This window comes from Tamandua tetradactyla, chromosome 3, assembly GCF_023851605.1.
Source record: "Tamandua tetradactyla isolate mTamTet1 chromosome 3, mTamTet1.pri, whole genome shotgun sequence".
NCBI lineage: Eukaryota > Metazoa > Chordata > Mammalia > Pilosa > Myrmecophagidae > Tamandua > Tamandua tetradactyla.
The window spans coordinates 60,086,988-60,102,923 of NC_135329.1; positions in this window are offsets into that span (position 1 = coordinate 60,086,988).

Genomic DNA, 15,936 nt, shown 5'->3' on the forward strand with positions numbered 1-15,936 from the left:
CACACTCAGGCTTACCCTGCTCAAAACGTTGGTCTTGTCTGGCTTGCAGGTGAGGTGGGGTCTTGGACTCTTTTTCTCTTCAGCTCTGAACATCTTCAAAGTCAGCTTCTGTGGGGCTTTCAACTTTGCCCATTGTCAGGACACTATTCCCCATAGGTTGGGATTTTCTTGTCCCTTGTGGAGCAAAAGATGGTCATTTCTCCTGGGCCTGATGTCAGCCTGAATCCCAGCTGTAACTGAATCAGATTTGGTGTTCTTCCAACCTGGCTAGGTTTGGGTCCTGTCCTGTGCCCGAGGGGTCTGCACCCTGGGCTCTGGTCCTTGCATTTGGCCTCTGTGGGTGCAGGGATTCCCTTACAGTAAGCTGGGCTCCTGGAGGGGTTTTGGCTCTGCTTGAGTCATGTGGAGAGTTCACTGTGACAGGGCCCCAGGCAAAATATCCCTTCCTTACCCCTCCAAGAGGCCTTGGGAAGCAGGATCTGCAGGTTTCAGAGTGAAGACCAGGGACCAGAGCAGGGATGGAAGTGAAGAGGGCAATCCTCAACTGAGGCGTTTCTCCACATGGTGGGTACATAGCTATGGCTTCTGCCAGGTCTCTGGGGTTTTGTTTGGTCCCTCTCGCTCCACTCTGCCCACAGCCTCTCTTGCTCGGCTTTGCTGGGCCACCTCGGGCTCGCTGGGTTTCCGCTCGACCCCTGCTGGGCCCCTGTCTGTTCCTCTCCGGTCTTTTCACTCTATTTTGCCCTGGCCTTCTGGCTCCACTTCCCAGGAACCTTTCCTGTTCGGCCCTGCTTAGCTCCCGTTGGGTCCCTCATAGCGCTCTCAGCCCCTGCTCTGATCCTGCCTGGCTCAGTTCGGACACTTGCTCTGCTGTGCACTGGCGCTTTCTCCCTGCTCCTCCAAGAGCTGTTCCTGCTCTGCTCTGCTAGGTCCTGCTTGGCTCCCAATTGGCTCCTACCTCGCCCCACTTGGGCCTGCTCTGCTCCAACTCAGCCCTGCTCACCAGCTGGGCCCCTGCTTAGTCCCTTCTCATCTCCTCTCAGCCTGAGCTCACCTAGCTTGACTTCTGGGTAGCCTCCTGTCTGGTCTGTCTTGCAAGACCTGGTGTTTTCTCTGACTTCTATCATCATGGTAGTTGGTATGCTAATGTCAGAGTGATAGAGCCTCAAATCAAATCCGCCCTCTAATCAAATTCCCCTGGTATGCTCTGCGTCTGTGCATGCCCACCTCTGCCCTGGAATGGTTTTCCTGGCCATTTCATGGATGTCCCATGGAGGGAATGAGAGGAAGAGAGCAAAGGCTGGAGAAAGAAGAGACGAGGCTGGAAGTGTCCTGTGCCCCTGTGGAGGGGCAGTGGCTCCCTGGAGAGAAGTGTTAGGTTTCTCAGAGGTGATGACCTTGGCCATACCCTGTCCAGTCTTTGTGTGGCCTCTGGACAAGGGGTGGGGTAATGGAGGGGCTCCCAGGAAAGGGGTTACTGGTGACTTGACACTTACGACATAAGAAGAAGGTTAAGCAGCTGCCAGGAGTCCAGGTGGTTGGGGGTGTGGGATGTCTGAGGCCCCTCCAATGCCGTTCACACCTTTTCCTGGACAGAACACCGTTGTGGAGGTGGGGCAACCCCATTTCCCATGAAGAATCAAGTGCCTGGGCTCTGCTCTGGCCATGGTGCTCAGGGACAGGAACCATCCCGGCCATCACCATTAGGAGCCCTTCACCTCCTGATGAAGGTTGTCCCGAGGCTATCCAGCAGAAGGAGGCAGTGTCTTCATTACTTGAACTCTTGGGCTGATATTGCTGGAAGCTGCAGAAAGCTGCAGGCTGGGACTTAATTGGGCTGGTAGTAGGCAGACAATGGCATTCTTCCTGTCCTGGGAAAGCAGGGAGGGGGCTTCTGGTGGGTCTGCCCATGGAATGCTCTTCAGAGACCAGGCAACACCGTTTACTGCTGACCGGTGTGTGGCTGAGCCTCCCAAGGCCCCACTGGGAGGAGATCCTATTTCTAGCCTCCTAGCACTGTTGGGAGAGGCATGGATCACTAAGCCCAGCCACTGCAGCAGGGCAGCCAGTGTCAGCATATTTTAGACCACAGGCCATATCACTGTGGTAGCTGCTACTATATCCACTGTGATTGAAACCTGGACAATATCATGTATCCCTGCAGAGCCCCACCATGTCCAGCTTGCTGCAGGGGAGCCAGGGGCTGATCTGGAGGCTGAGCTGTAAGTGAAGTAAGGAACAGTGCATTCCCCGGATGGGCAAGGTAGAAGGGGTTCATCCAGGGCCCCTGGGGCCTCCTGGATCCTGACCCTGGCTGAGGCCCCAGGGAAAGGGCTCAGACATGGTACTGGTGGTGTTGCGGGGGTGGGAGGAGTTCACTTTATAGGCTCCTGTGCAGACAGAGTGGCCAGGGTTGAGTGCAGGACTTGAGGGCGGGCCAGAAGTCTCCTCCTAAACTACCTAGGTTAGCCTGTACCAGGCCCTCTACTGTCTCGTACCTCAGTTTCCCCACTGTGAAAAGGGTGATGCAGCCTGATGGCTAGACTGGTGTGAGGACTGGTGGTGATCATGTAAGACGTTCAGGGCTGGCCTGGTGATTCCTGTCTTGTTGTCTTTGAGAACTAGGGGATGAAGTTGTGGACTTAGCCATAACCTGAAGCCATAAGCCCTACTCTCTGGGCTCCATGGTACTGTGTCACTGGCTCTACCACCTCTGGCCTCTCACCTCTCTTGGCCTCTCTCCTGCATCCCCAGAACTGAACCCTGAAGCTTTCCTTCTCCCTAGACCCCAGCACACCTATCCAGCAGCACTGGGACACTGCCCTTTATTTACCAGCAGCCTGTAATTTCAGTCTTCTCATGCAGAACCCGCCTTACATTGTCTTTCCTCCGGTTCCCGCTCTGGAACCATCGCTCCCAGGAGCCAGAGGTCAGAGCATGGTGGGCTTGGGATCCCAGCCACAAAGAGTCAAGTGTGAAGTCTGGGTCAGCCTGGGTCTGTTGCTGAGGTTGCAATTCAAGGGTAGAGGGTTTGCAGAGGTGCTGGGGGAGAATTATGTTGGCCCTGGTTGCTATAGGGGATGTCACTTTGGTCTCTGTAGTCATTTAGACCACTGCCTGCTGCTTTATGAGAATAACATGCCTGGGTGTCTGGAGGTGGGGCCTGTGCAGGGGCATCCAGCAAGCAAGAGAGGTTCAAGCAGTCGACCAACATACTGGGGTACCATGGAGCTTGGGGCTGTCACGGGAGAGGGGGCTTCTTAGAGAACCTGGGGCTAAGCTCAAGGGTCAGCACCTGAACAGGCCAAGCTGAGGACTCCCAATGGTGAAACTGAGGAATTAGAGGGTGGTTGAGATAAGTGACACATGTGGTGGGTCTGGCCACACTGGCTGACCTCAGGTGGATAGTGCCTTCAAGGGCAGATGCCATGGTGGGGCCTCCTGGGGGCCATTGCATAGACTGGCAAGAACCCATCCCACCCCTGCCTGCTGGAGCTAGGGTCACGCTGAGTGGGACCATAGCAGGGCCCTGGGGCCTGGCCCAGTGTCTGTTGAGGAGAGAAGCCAACTTCTGGTCATAGACTCTGATATTCCTGGCCCCGAGGCCACTGTGTGAGCTTTGGGTGGGTAGTCTCTGATCTCTGACTCTCTAAAGTCAGGCTGGACCCCTGGGGCGGCCCTGCTCTGGGCAGTGCTTTCCCTGGGGGAAGAGGATGGCTGCTAGTGGAAAGAACCGTCTCTAAAAAGGGCTGTGTGCCCCCCACCAGGGTCTGCTCTGCTATGTGCCTCCCATAGACACAGTCAGAATGTGCCTGAACAGCCATGGAACCCTCTCCAAAGACACTCATCTGCTAAGCATGCCCCAGCCTGGCCAACCAGGTTAGCCCTTCCTCAGTGGTTGGGTAAGTGGCAAAGGACCTCCAGTTTTACAGCCTGACTCTGTGGGTCAATGGGGCCTGTTGGAGGGGAGGGTCTGTGCAGGTCTTGACCATTGGGAGCTTGCCCACCATGGATGGTTTGCCCCAGAGCTGTCTCTGTGCCCAGGAGGCCAGGAGAGAGGCTCATGATGTAGACAGCCTTGTAGGGTTCCAAGTGTTGCTGTTGGAGAGAGGAGTAGAGGGGATCAGTGTGGCCATCTCATTGCTCAGCTCTTTGAATTTCCTGGACAGTGGGTGGATACTGCACTTGGCCACAGGATGGTCTTGAAGAAGCAAAGCGTTCAGGCCTCTCCTGGCTAGTGTGTGTTTTGGGTGGTGGAGGGTTTGGCTCAGAGCTGAGGGAGCTAGTGAATCCCAGTGGGGTTCCCAGCCAGGTTTTTGTTCCTAGGTCTGTGGCTGTGGTAGTTGTAGTAACACAGTAGGAGGGTCTTTTGCAAAAAGCCTCTGTGTGAGGTGCCCTACTTGGGCCCTCTATCTTTCTGGTGGATGGTTCTCAGGTTTCAGACCTTTCTGCATCTCCTCTGCCATTGTGGGCAGGTGGGGGTGGACCCTCCCACATTCCTCTTTCCCCAGGAAAAGGCTTGTGGTGACACACATATACTGTGGGGTGGATAGGAGCCTAGTGGCCCCAGGAATGAAGTCTTGAGAAACAGGCACATTGCAGGGAGGGGGGTGGAGGGGGCGGCCACTGTGCATCTTTCCTGGGGTCTGGGCAGAGCAGGCGGCTGGCCCTGTCCCCTGACGGCCATCCTCACACTAACTGTCTCCCTGCATGGGGCAGGGAGAGACTTTTGCGGGTACACAGCAATTTCTGGAATGTCCCTTTAGCTTGAGTGTGTGAAAATGGATCCTTGGTCAGCTTGCGTAGGTGAGGTCGAGTAATGGGTATGATTCAGAATGACTCAGGGAAGAATTGCGGCTCTAGGGGGTAAAGGCCTCCCCAGGAAAGGGTGCTTCTAGGACTGTTGGGAGGATGTACAGACCACCAGGCCAATTTTCTGGCAGGGATGGCAGGGGTCCAGGTGTGCCAGTGTAGTTTTGAGCACAGGCCGCATCGCTGTGGTACCCACTACCCCACCCACAGTGATAGAGGCCTTGACAATATTGTGTGTCCCCACAGGACTGGAGGAGGCCAAGGGTAGCACCCACCTTGCCTTTTCCAGGCTACTTCTGGGGTAGCAAGGTCCTGAAAACTGAGCTGTGGGCTAGACAAGGAGAGTGCATTACCAGGCCTAGCAAGGGAGAGGGGGCTTCATTGAGGACTCGTGAACCTACCTGTGTCCGGATCCCCATTGAAACCCCTAGGAAAAGGCTCAGACATGGGTGCTTGTTGAATTGACAGCCAAGTCTTTGCAAAGGGTCAAATTTCTTTGAAGGAGTGCCAGCTGGACTCCGCCTCTCTGGTTTGGGGAGGGTCAACAGTAGGGACACCTACCATGGAGCAAAGTCTGGCTGTACCCGGGGATAGGAGTGGCTTTCGCCTATGTGTTTCCTGATCCTATGCGCTTATGGGAGGATGAGCAGGAACTTGTTTCTGCCGTGACAAGCAGAGAAGTGGACTTCAGGGAAGGGTCATGTTCTCACTGTCAGCACCTGCACCCCAGCAGGTTTGCATTATAGGCTGTCATGCTCTGGTAAGCACCATAACCTGGTGGTGTGGCCAGATTCACAAACCCTGGAGTGTATGTGCTTGGCAAGAGTGGGAGTGCTTGGGGGCACAGTCTTTTGTTAAGGTTTTTGACAGGCATTTTGCCACTGTGGCCATAGCAACCTATACAGTAACCCACAGTGTTACACACCCAACCTCAATCTCCCACTGTGGGGCCCTGGAAGGCGAACATCCCAGGGGACACACCACCCCATAAACAGAGGCTGACATTGGGGATGGAGGCAAAGCACCTAGAGGAGGGTGTGAGGATGTCTCCATATTCTGGGGTCTCTTACTTGGGAGCCCATGGGGACCTCTCTGGTGGGTGAATACCCCCTAGCCTGATTCTATCTTGAGGCTCCTGCCAAACAATGCCAGGGCATGGTTCATGGCTGGTTTGTGCGTGTCCATTTTGGAATTCTGCCCTGTGAGGTAAGCCCCCCTCCCCTGTGTATGGGTCGCTCTGGGGTCATCTATTCTCCCAAGCAGAAAGGCAGAGGAGGGTGCAAAATCTGATCTGGGAGAGTGAGACATTACATTAAAGCCTAGGGGAGAGCTCCTTATTCTGTGAATGGCATAGCTAAAGAGGCTCTCCCCCTCCTGCACCCCCCTTGACCAGTTTGCTGGCTGGGTCTACTTTAGGGTTAAGGTGTGGCTCATTGTTCACTTGATTCTGTCTACTGCTGCACTCCTGCACATATTGCTTCTTCTGAGAACTGCCTGCACCCTGGCAGAGATTGGAGACCTCCATAGCTCTCCACTCCACAAAGCACTCTTGCAGCCCTGGTGGTGACCCTGTGCAGCCTCTATTCCAATCCTGGCTTCAGCAGCACCTGGAGGAGGTACAATGGAGAGTCAGGTGCAGAGGAGGCCTAGCCCACTTCAAGGCATGTTTTCTCTTTTCCGTTATAATCAATGATGGGGTGCCTATCCTTTTGCCTCTGCATTCTGCCTCCCACAAGAGGGCGCCTAGGTCGAATACCATGTACATTTTACATGTTGGTAGGTGCCGCTGTCTTTTCCCCCAGACACTCAAATGCAGGATGCCCCTAGTGAGACTTAGTGGGGCTTTTGGATGGGGCTGTGTCACTGTGGTAGTAGCAATTACCACCACTACAATAGTACCACAGTGACACAGCCCCTCACACAATCCTCCCATCCTAGGTGAGATTCTGGCTCCCTGACAGCATTGCTGGCTCAAGGACAGCTCTGCAGAGAATATTCTGACCTTCCAGTGGGCATTTGGTTTCAAGGTGAGTTGAGGATGACCCTGACACAGAACTCCAGGTTTCAAGAGATCACTGTTCACAAGGCTCCCGGCTCTGTGAATTGCATGTGGAGGCCTTGCATGATCTAGGAGATGAGGCTTGGTGGTGGGCATAGAGATGACTATCCTTCTCTCTTCTGCAGCACTTACTGTCCAGTGCAGGCTGCTCTGGCCCCCTGGGGTTATGTGTGCTGGGGTTTGCCTGACAGTGCCTAGGGACAGTCTTTGATTTGTTCTGGTTCAGTTGCAGTTTTCCATTCTCCAGTTGTTTCCCTTCTGATTTCTGTAACCCTTTCTGAGTTTTGCCCTGTTTGCTGAGTGGCTGGGTACTGGCATGTGTGGGCAAGAAATCGGTGAGTGTCTGAGACTTCCTTGATGGGGTTATCACCTGGGAGTTTCTGAGTGTGGCTTTGGAATCAAACTGCAAATCCAATTGATTGGCATCTGCAGTGAGCTGACTTAATATTGTTGGCCCAGTTTTGCTCTAAGTCTGAGGGAAAATCTGTGGGCCAGACAGACACATTGCCACTTTTCCTGAATCCTAACAAGGGTTTCAGGGGTTCCTGCCCTCACGGCTAGAGTTTCCTTTCCAAAGCCTTGCGGGTTCCATGTAGGAAATAGGACAAGGGTTTCCATGTCCTGGGCATTGCTGAAGATAACTTTCCTTGATAACGTTCATGTCCTTCCTCTGTGGGGAGAGATACAGGCTTCCTTACCAGAGGCAACTTTAAATTATCCCCATGGAGCAGCTCATCCTCATTTCTACACATGTGCAGTTGGATGGCTGCTCCAACCCCGCTGCCTGTGGTCTTCACAGCCATACTTTGGAATCGGAAGCTAGACCTGGAATTTGCTAGGAGGTCAGCTTGCCAAATCTCAATTTGGGCAGGGTTCCAAACTTGCAACTGCCCCACTGCTTCTCTTGGTAAACATGTATGGCTAGAGCCATGCTGAGGCTTGCCACCCTCTCTATCAGGCTCTGTAGTGAAAAATGCAAGTGAGTGTCCTGTGCTGGGATGAAGCTGGGCATCCAACATGTTCGCTTTCCCCTTTGGGGTGAGAGTGCTGCTGCCTGGGAAGCTCCAGGGAAGGTGCCTGGGCTGGTGCTTGCCTATCAGTTGAGGCTCAGAGACCTGACTGCCTATCTTCGATGGTAACAGAGTGGGCCTGGTGTTAACAGAGTTGTCTTCTGCCCAGTAGTTTACTGGTTACTGCTCAGCTGTTCTTTATGGACATGTCAGTTTTAAGACTATTTGTGGGATGGCTTCAGTTCTTTTAGTTCATGATACTGACTTTGGACATTTTGGAGAGTAAGCCTTTGAGTTCTACAAGGGTATCTGATATAATTTCTACAGTCTTAAATATTATCCCCCAAAGGCAAAACCAAACGAAGCAAAACAAGACCCACCAAGAATGCAAACAAAATTTTTCTATTGTTTTCGAGAGGCTCATAGACTCTCAAACCCTGACCTCAGAAAGGAATATGAAGGTACAGTAGATTAAGGGGATAATTCATCATGGTCACTTCTATTGCTTCCAACAGTAGAGAGGTTTATTTTATTCTATTATTAAGGAAATTGTGCTTTTACAGAACAAGAGAGGACGTTTACATAAAAACACAGGGAGCATATATCATTCCACCACCAACACCTTGCACAGGTGTGGAACATTTGCTACAATTGATGATAGCACATTTTTATAATTGTACTATTAATTATAGAGTTTTTTTTTTTTAGTATTAAAAGTGTTTAAATATTAGTAGCACATTTTTCAGAAATAAGACCATGGTGCTTGATATGATCACCCAGGTGATGTCTGATGATGTCCAAGTGAAAAGAAGGTGTGTTAGGAAGGGTTCTCCAGGGAAACGGAACAGACGTAAAAGCTATCTATCCTTCTATAGATCGATAGATATATATAGTATGCAATATTATCAGATTTATTATATGAATTGGCTCATGTAGCTGTGCGAATGGACAGTCCCAAATTTCAGAGGACAGGTCACAAGCTGGGAACTCTGAAGAAGGTTTTTGATGAATTCCCCAGGGGAAACTGACTGGCTGATGTAAAGATGGAAATTCTCCCTACTGACTGCTGAAATCACTTCTTTTAAGCCCTTCAGCTGATTAGATGAAACTTCTCTCACTGTTAAAGACAATCTCCATAGTTGATTGTAGTTACTACCAGCCATAGATGCAATCAATGTACTAGATTTAAATTCACAAAATATCCTCACAGTGGCAATCAAGGTAGTTCCTGCTTGATCAAATAACTAGAAACCATAACCTAGGCAAATTGACACATGAGCAGAAAATGAGACACAGGGTTGAGCCAAGGCTGGGCTGTACTTCTGGCCAATCCAAGAATTTCATTTCCAGAATATTTGTTTGCATTTTTGCAGAGTTATAACCTGGAAAGGGGTGGGGTGAAGAAACAACCACTCACATAAAAACTACCAGTGTGTTGGAAGTGAACATGGAAAGAGAGGAAAACCTTTATTCACTGTTTCAATAAATGAATTTTAAACACCACTAAAAAATATCTCCTAAACCTCAGGCTGAGTGTCAATGCATAACCACTAATAACAAGCCAGGCTTGAGTCCCAGGCATTCAGATGAGGTGTTGCTGGAAGGCAGCAGCTGTGGGTGGGACTTGGGAGGGATTTTCATGGGAGGGTCCCTGGGGCTTAGGAGAGGAGAAATTGATGAGAAGATGTGCCCCACAGTAAGAGCCTCTAGCCACTGATTGGGAAAAGAGTTGGGAGGATTGATGACTGCTGATGTGTGGGTTGGTGGGGTGGTGATGGGACTTATGTCCCCTAACAGTGAGGGGAGACTCCACCCATTATGAATCCTACCACTTGCTTTCTCCAGATGACTACCAGGCTGCCTTGAGGTCTTGAACGACCTAGTAAAAGTGTGGCTCTGGGTGAGTTGAGCTCAACCAAAAGTGAGGTGAGCCAGGCTCTAAGTGAGGTGATCCAGGATATGGTGAGGTGATGGGGGCTCTGGCAGAGGTAAGTCAGACACTAAGTGAGGCAAGCTGGGATTTGAGTAAGGCGAACTGGGCTCTAAGTGAGGTTGTCTGGATACTGGATAAGGCAAAACAGGCTCTGGATGAGATGATGTGTGCTATAGAAACCCACTCTCTTAAAATATTTTAAAAATTAGACCAAAAGCACAAAGTAAAAACGAACTAGTTCACTGAATTATTTCTCAGTTTGGCCTATTATATTTACTCCATTGTCATCACAGTTGTGTGTCCCCTTTGTACCCTTTAACCAATACAGAATGTACCCATAAACCTTATCACATGTCATTTGTGAACATAATTGTGAATATGTGTAGAATATTCTCACTCATGTCCCATTATCATCACTTTAGGCATTAGCTTCCTCCCAGATTTTATAATTATAAACAATACTCTGAATGATGTGTGTTGATAGAGTGTCTTCTGCATTTTCCTTATGTTTGTGAGCCAGTTGTATTTATTTCATAAATTGTTTTTACATGCCCGTTTCTTAAGGGATTTGCTATTTTTCTTATTATCTTATATGAATTCTTTGTATATTAATGGTATAAAATCTTTATGAAACCTTTACGTATTGGCTGGAATTTTGCTTTAGTTTCTAGTTTTGATTTTAAATTTTGATAATTTTTATGAAATGATCTTTAAATGTGTTACCTTGTTTCATGTTTTGTGATTTTGGGTGTAGCCTGGATGACTTTGGGCAGCTTTTTGGATCTGTCTATTTGGAGTGTTTTGGATTGATATCAGTGCTCATTGTGTCAGAGCTCCTGTTAAGGTCAGTCTCTTAAAAGCTTTAGTTAAACTGGGAATTAACTTTGAATACAGATTTTTTTTTCTGTTTAGGAGGTCATCGGTTATCATTTGCCTGACTGTACAGATGAACACTGAGTTTTCAGATTGAAAGTCCCTAATTCTTAGTTTAAGCCTTTGTTCAATGAACTAGACAGAATTTGGCTTTCTACGTTTTTATCTATGACTCCTGGCTCTTTATTCAAACATAAATTAGTCCATGTTTCTCTTTTTGAAAACTTTGTCTGATTTTGTTTTTTATCAGGAGCACAATTCATTAAACGAGTCTTTCCATGTCCTCTGAATCCAGAACACTTCATATGGAAATGATCAGTTATGCTAAAATTTCCAAATGTTCCCATAAAGCCTTCTGGGCCTGATGTCATCCATGCTGGTAATTCTTTAATAATCTCATTGCTGTCTTGAGTATTACTGTTTATGTTTTCTACTTCTTTTTGAGCCAATTTTGTTAAATTTTGTTACTAAAAAGGAAATTTTCACATTGTCATCATATAAATTGTCAAAATATATACTAATAAGTGTATTCTATGTGCTTTGTCCTCTCTTGTATAGGAGCTATGTTTAGATTAAATGAGGTAGTGTATCCAGAGCACTCAGAAATCATGACCAGTGTGTGGGAAAGCACTCAGGATTCGTGACCAGTATGTGGGAGCAGTTGATACAGGTGGACTAAGAGTCAGAGAGAGGAAACGGAGGTCAACTATTCAAAGAGAGGTGATTTGCTATTGCCAGATCCCTGCAGAGTCTCTGCCAGTGGGAGATCTGCCTTGTAGGGATGGGCCATGAAATGGAACAAAAGGGGGAAACATCACCTCCTGCTTGAAGAGCTGGTGCTTTGTTTTTCTCCTGATGCTTGGGGACAGGTGTGTGTGTGCTAGTGAGCATTTCTTGAGGGGTGGGCAGGGATTTGACACCTGCTAAGCTGGTGGTGAGACAGGTGTTTCAGGCACAGCAGACAAGGATGTTTTGGTGGAGGAATGTAGCGGTGGTAATTTAACAAAAACAGTTCCCATAAACATGAGTGCTGAGGGCTGAGCACAGTGTATGATATTCCATTTGGTCCTCATCACTGATCCAAGGGGAGATCATTAGTATTATTATTGCTATTATTATTATAATTGCTATTATTATTGTGTTTATGTTATTGGGTAGAGGGAGAGGCTGAGGTAGTGGGAGGTGAAGGAATCTGCACGGGATCACCAGATGTTAGCAGCAGAGCCATTATTTAAATCCAGTGAAGGTTTTTAGAATGGAATGACAATTGGATGATAAGATAATTAGGTGATAATTAGAGCTCTCTCTGTGAGAAGGGAAAAGGGGAGGTAACTTCTGGATGGTGACAGAGAAAGACACAGTAAACAGAGCCTCAAGGAGTCGAGGGCAGTAGTGTATATGGTAGAGCATGAACAATGGGCTCAAATCTTTTGGATTTGCTTCTAGTCCGTGAGTCCTGGGTCTGGACAGGGCATCCAGGATGGAGGACACTCTATTCCTGCAGTCTGCAACCAACTGTGTGCACTTGTTTGCTGCAGTCCCCTCTGTGCTGCCCTGTTGGGAACACTGTGAGATCTGCAGAGAGATGACTTATTCCCTCATCTCTTCCAGGTCACCTCCAGAGCCAGCTGTTGCTGACACATGAAGCCCTCAAGTTCAGGGAGCTCTCATATTTGGCCTTAAGAGGCTGGCCACCTCTTGGGCAATTCTGGATTTTCACTGATGCCTTTTTTGGGCAGTGGGATTCATCTCAACGGCTGGTGGCTATGCTGGGGTTTCCTCCTGAGGTGGTAGCTCCATATGAGTATGTCCATATTCTCACAGTTGCCCCCAGCCTGACAGTAAAGCTCAGCTTGGACAGATTCCAGGAGACTTCAGCCAGGGACAGAAGCCATAGTGCTAAGACCTGGGACAGCATGGCCCCATGGTGATGAACAGAGACCTGAGTTAGGGGCAGAAGCCACAGTGCTGGACTGTGGGACACTGTGGCCCGTGGTGGTGAATAGGTGGCTTCTAGTGTGATGAATGCACAGTAAAAACACTAAGCACACTGCTTAGTTTCTGGAGTAGAGGGAGAGGCTGAGGCAGCGGGAGGTGAAAGAATCTGCACAGGATCACCAGCATGTTGGCACAGAGCCATGATTGGGCAACCAGGCTCCAGAAAAGTCCTTGCCTTTCTCAAGGGGTGGTTTTGCAGTGAGTAATAGAATGATAATTGGGGAGCATCTTCTGGAACATTCTTCCCTCACCTTCCCATATGGAACCCAGATGTTGGCCAATCTCTCCATTCCTAATTACCCTCAATGACCCCTAGGGTTCTCATATCTTCAAGCCACAGTGGAGTGAGGTAAGGTTTTTCCTAAACTTTCCATATCTGGGCTTAAACACATTTTGAGAATTTGAAGGGTGTTGACCATAAGATATTTCAGAGATAGAGTAGGTATGAGCCTATCCAAGTGACAAGCAGTGAATGTTGACCTAGAGGCCTCCAGATACGTGGGCTGTGGGCAGGTCACTTCCTTGGGCTCTGAAGAGAAGTGTGGCCTCCTTGTTTTGTGAAATGGAATAGGAGAAATATTTCCTTTTCGTGACCCAGTATATAAAATAGACACATTCACAAGTATACCAACATGTATATAAAATGCACACACCCATGTAAGTGGCATTCATCATTAAAAACAGGTTATCTAAGAGTAAGAAAACATGTCATCTCTCTATGAGTCTCAGGAGGCCATGTATTCCAGACATAGAAGAAAGTCAGGTTTCCAGGTTGACAGTGGACAGCACTGCAGTATTTTGTATGGGTAAGCCTTCTCCCTGATCCTGGAGCTCCAGATACCCCTCCCCAGCCTTCCTCCAATGATACAACTCTAACACACTGTCCTCATGCTGTGGCCTTGGCCCTATTCACTTTCTGCAGCCTCAGTTATTATTATGGGGCCTTGGCTCTGCCTGGGCTGTAACTGGCACTTGTCTGCATAGAAGAGGTAGCCATTTTGGGTTTGATTTCAAGTGTGCCCAGAGTCTCTCACCTCTGTGGAGGCCCAGAACCACCTCTCTGTGGGTCCAGCTTACAGGTGAGTTGGCATATGATATAGGCATCAGGCTAAATAAGCCCTTGCACTCCCTGTACTTGGTATGCCTGAATATCCCTATAGTCAGTCCCCTTTGGCTGCCCTTGCAGAGCTGCAGTGAGTTCAAGTTGAAAAATTTTGAAGCTAATCAAGAGAAATATGTTACCCTTAAATAGCAATAGCTATTTATTGGGGTATGCGTATCTTTTTCCACTGGCAGGTGACTTCCTAAAACTGGCCACAGTTATGCCAAGAAGATCGTCATAGATCCTTAGAACAAGAGGCCCAAGGGACAGGGAAGCACTAAGTACCCACAGTTACCAGGGAGCTGTTTTCTGGGTGACTACATATGCCAATCCTCGCCTCTCCAGCAGTGTTTACAAAACTTTTCTCCTACAACTCTAGGAGATTTATAGGTCATTGAATCTTGTTGTAGAGCCCTCATTATACACCTTGGATATCAACCATTCACATCCAAAGCTTGTAATCCTTCCTAGCCAAGAAAGGATAGCTGAGGTCATATCTCTAATGGTATCTCTGGTAGTGGTTTAACTGTAAAATTATTTTCTAGGAACTATATCTGACATTTTGGACTTTCTCCAGAGTTGGGGGAAAGGAATGGCTTCTTTCTACTCCTCTGAAGCTGGCTCCTGACTGCTCAGAAGTGCAAATATCATGATCTTGCCTGCTTCCTTCAAACATGTTACTTCCCAGAGACTGACTGTTCCTCATCCTTGAAGCCCCAGGCAAAGCTGATACTCTGCACACCTAGAGTTGCCAGATCTGGCTGCCTCACCTGCTGCACAAACTTCATTGGAGAATGTGGAGGTCATATTGGTAGAGCTAGGTCAGCTTCAGCAGTGTCTGGATAGCACAAGGCAGAGATGGAAGACCACACTATAGCCAGTGCAGTGGCATAAAGACCTGAGAACCACCTGCTTGAGGTGGAGATTCTGGAGATTCTGGTGGCACTTCAGGTGGATCAGAACCACCTCCTAGAAATTGTCATCTCCTGCTTAGGTTAGTGCCCCAGGGATGTCAGCACCTATTTAATATAGAGCTCCCTGAGTAAGGTCCTGGGGCCTCTCATACTCAAGGTAGCAATGGAGAGGTGACTGAGCCAAGAGGAGGTATCCGAACCAAGAGGACGTGTCTAGGGTTCACAGCATCCACAGTTGAGAAAATGCCCTGCTCATCACCAAGCCCCCCTTCTCCTCCACTGTGATGGCCTTAAGTCAGCGTTAGACTCTGTGTGTAGCTGTGAAGTAGCCTTGGGCACAAGGAGCATTGGATAACTGCTCTCGAGGGCAGGTGGAGAAGAGGTCTTCCTAGAGTCTGGACATGATGTTGTAAGATACCAGATTCACCCTATGGTTCTTGAACCTTTTGCCACCCCACATCCTCCCTGTATGAGTTTCTTGCAGCAGCTGTAACAAATTACCACACACTTAGGGGCTCAAGACCAATTTATTTATTCTCTTAAAGCTCTGGAGGTCAGAATTCCAAAATGCATCTTACAGAGCTAAACTCCAGGTATCAGCAGAGCCGTACTCTCCAGTAGCCCTGGGGGAAAACCTATTGCCTCGCCTGTGCCAGCTTTAGAGATGCATTCCTGACATCTGAACCCCTTTCACCTGCTGGGTCTGGGCAACAGGAAGCAGGTGAACTCACACAGGTGTGGCACAGTGCAGTAGGTGTGGAGTATGGATTGGATCTGGGGGCGGGGGAGGAGGCTTCACATCCTGTGATCATCTACAATATCATCCTGGCCCTTTCTACCTGGGACCCTGTGCCACTTTCCTTCTTGGCAATGAGAACTACCTGGTGAGTGTGTTACATACATACTTGTTTGTTGGGCTCACCACCAAGGATGTACATACATTCTTTTTCTCTTGGAATCACATATACATGTTATACATATACTTGGAGTCACAGATATGTACATCACATATCCATTTTCTTGGGCTTGCTGATGTATATTTTACACACAGACTTGTCCACTCGAACTCAGAAGTATGTCCCATACTTGTTCCCTTGGGCTGACTGATGTACATGGTAAATATGCACTTACCCACTCAGACTCACTAATAAGTGTATTGCATATGCTTTTTCACTTGGTCTCATCCTGTTTCTCTCACATTCTCCATGTAGCCAGGGTCCTGGTCTCCTTTGTTC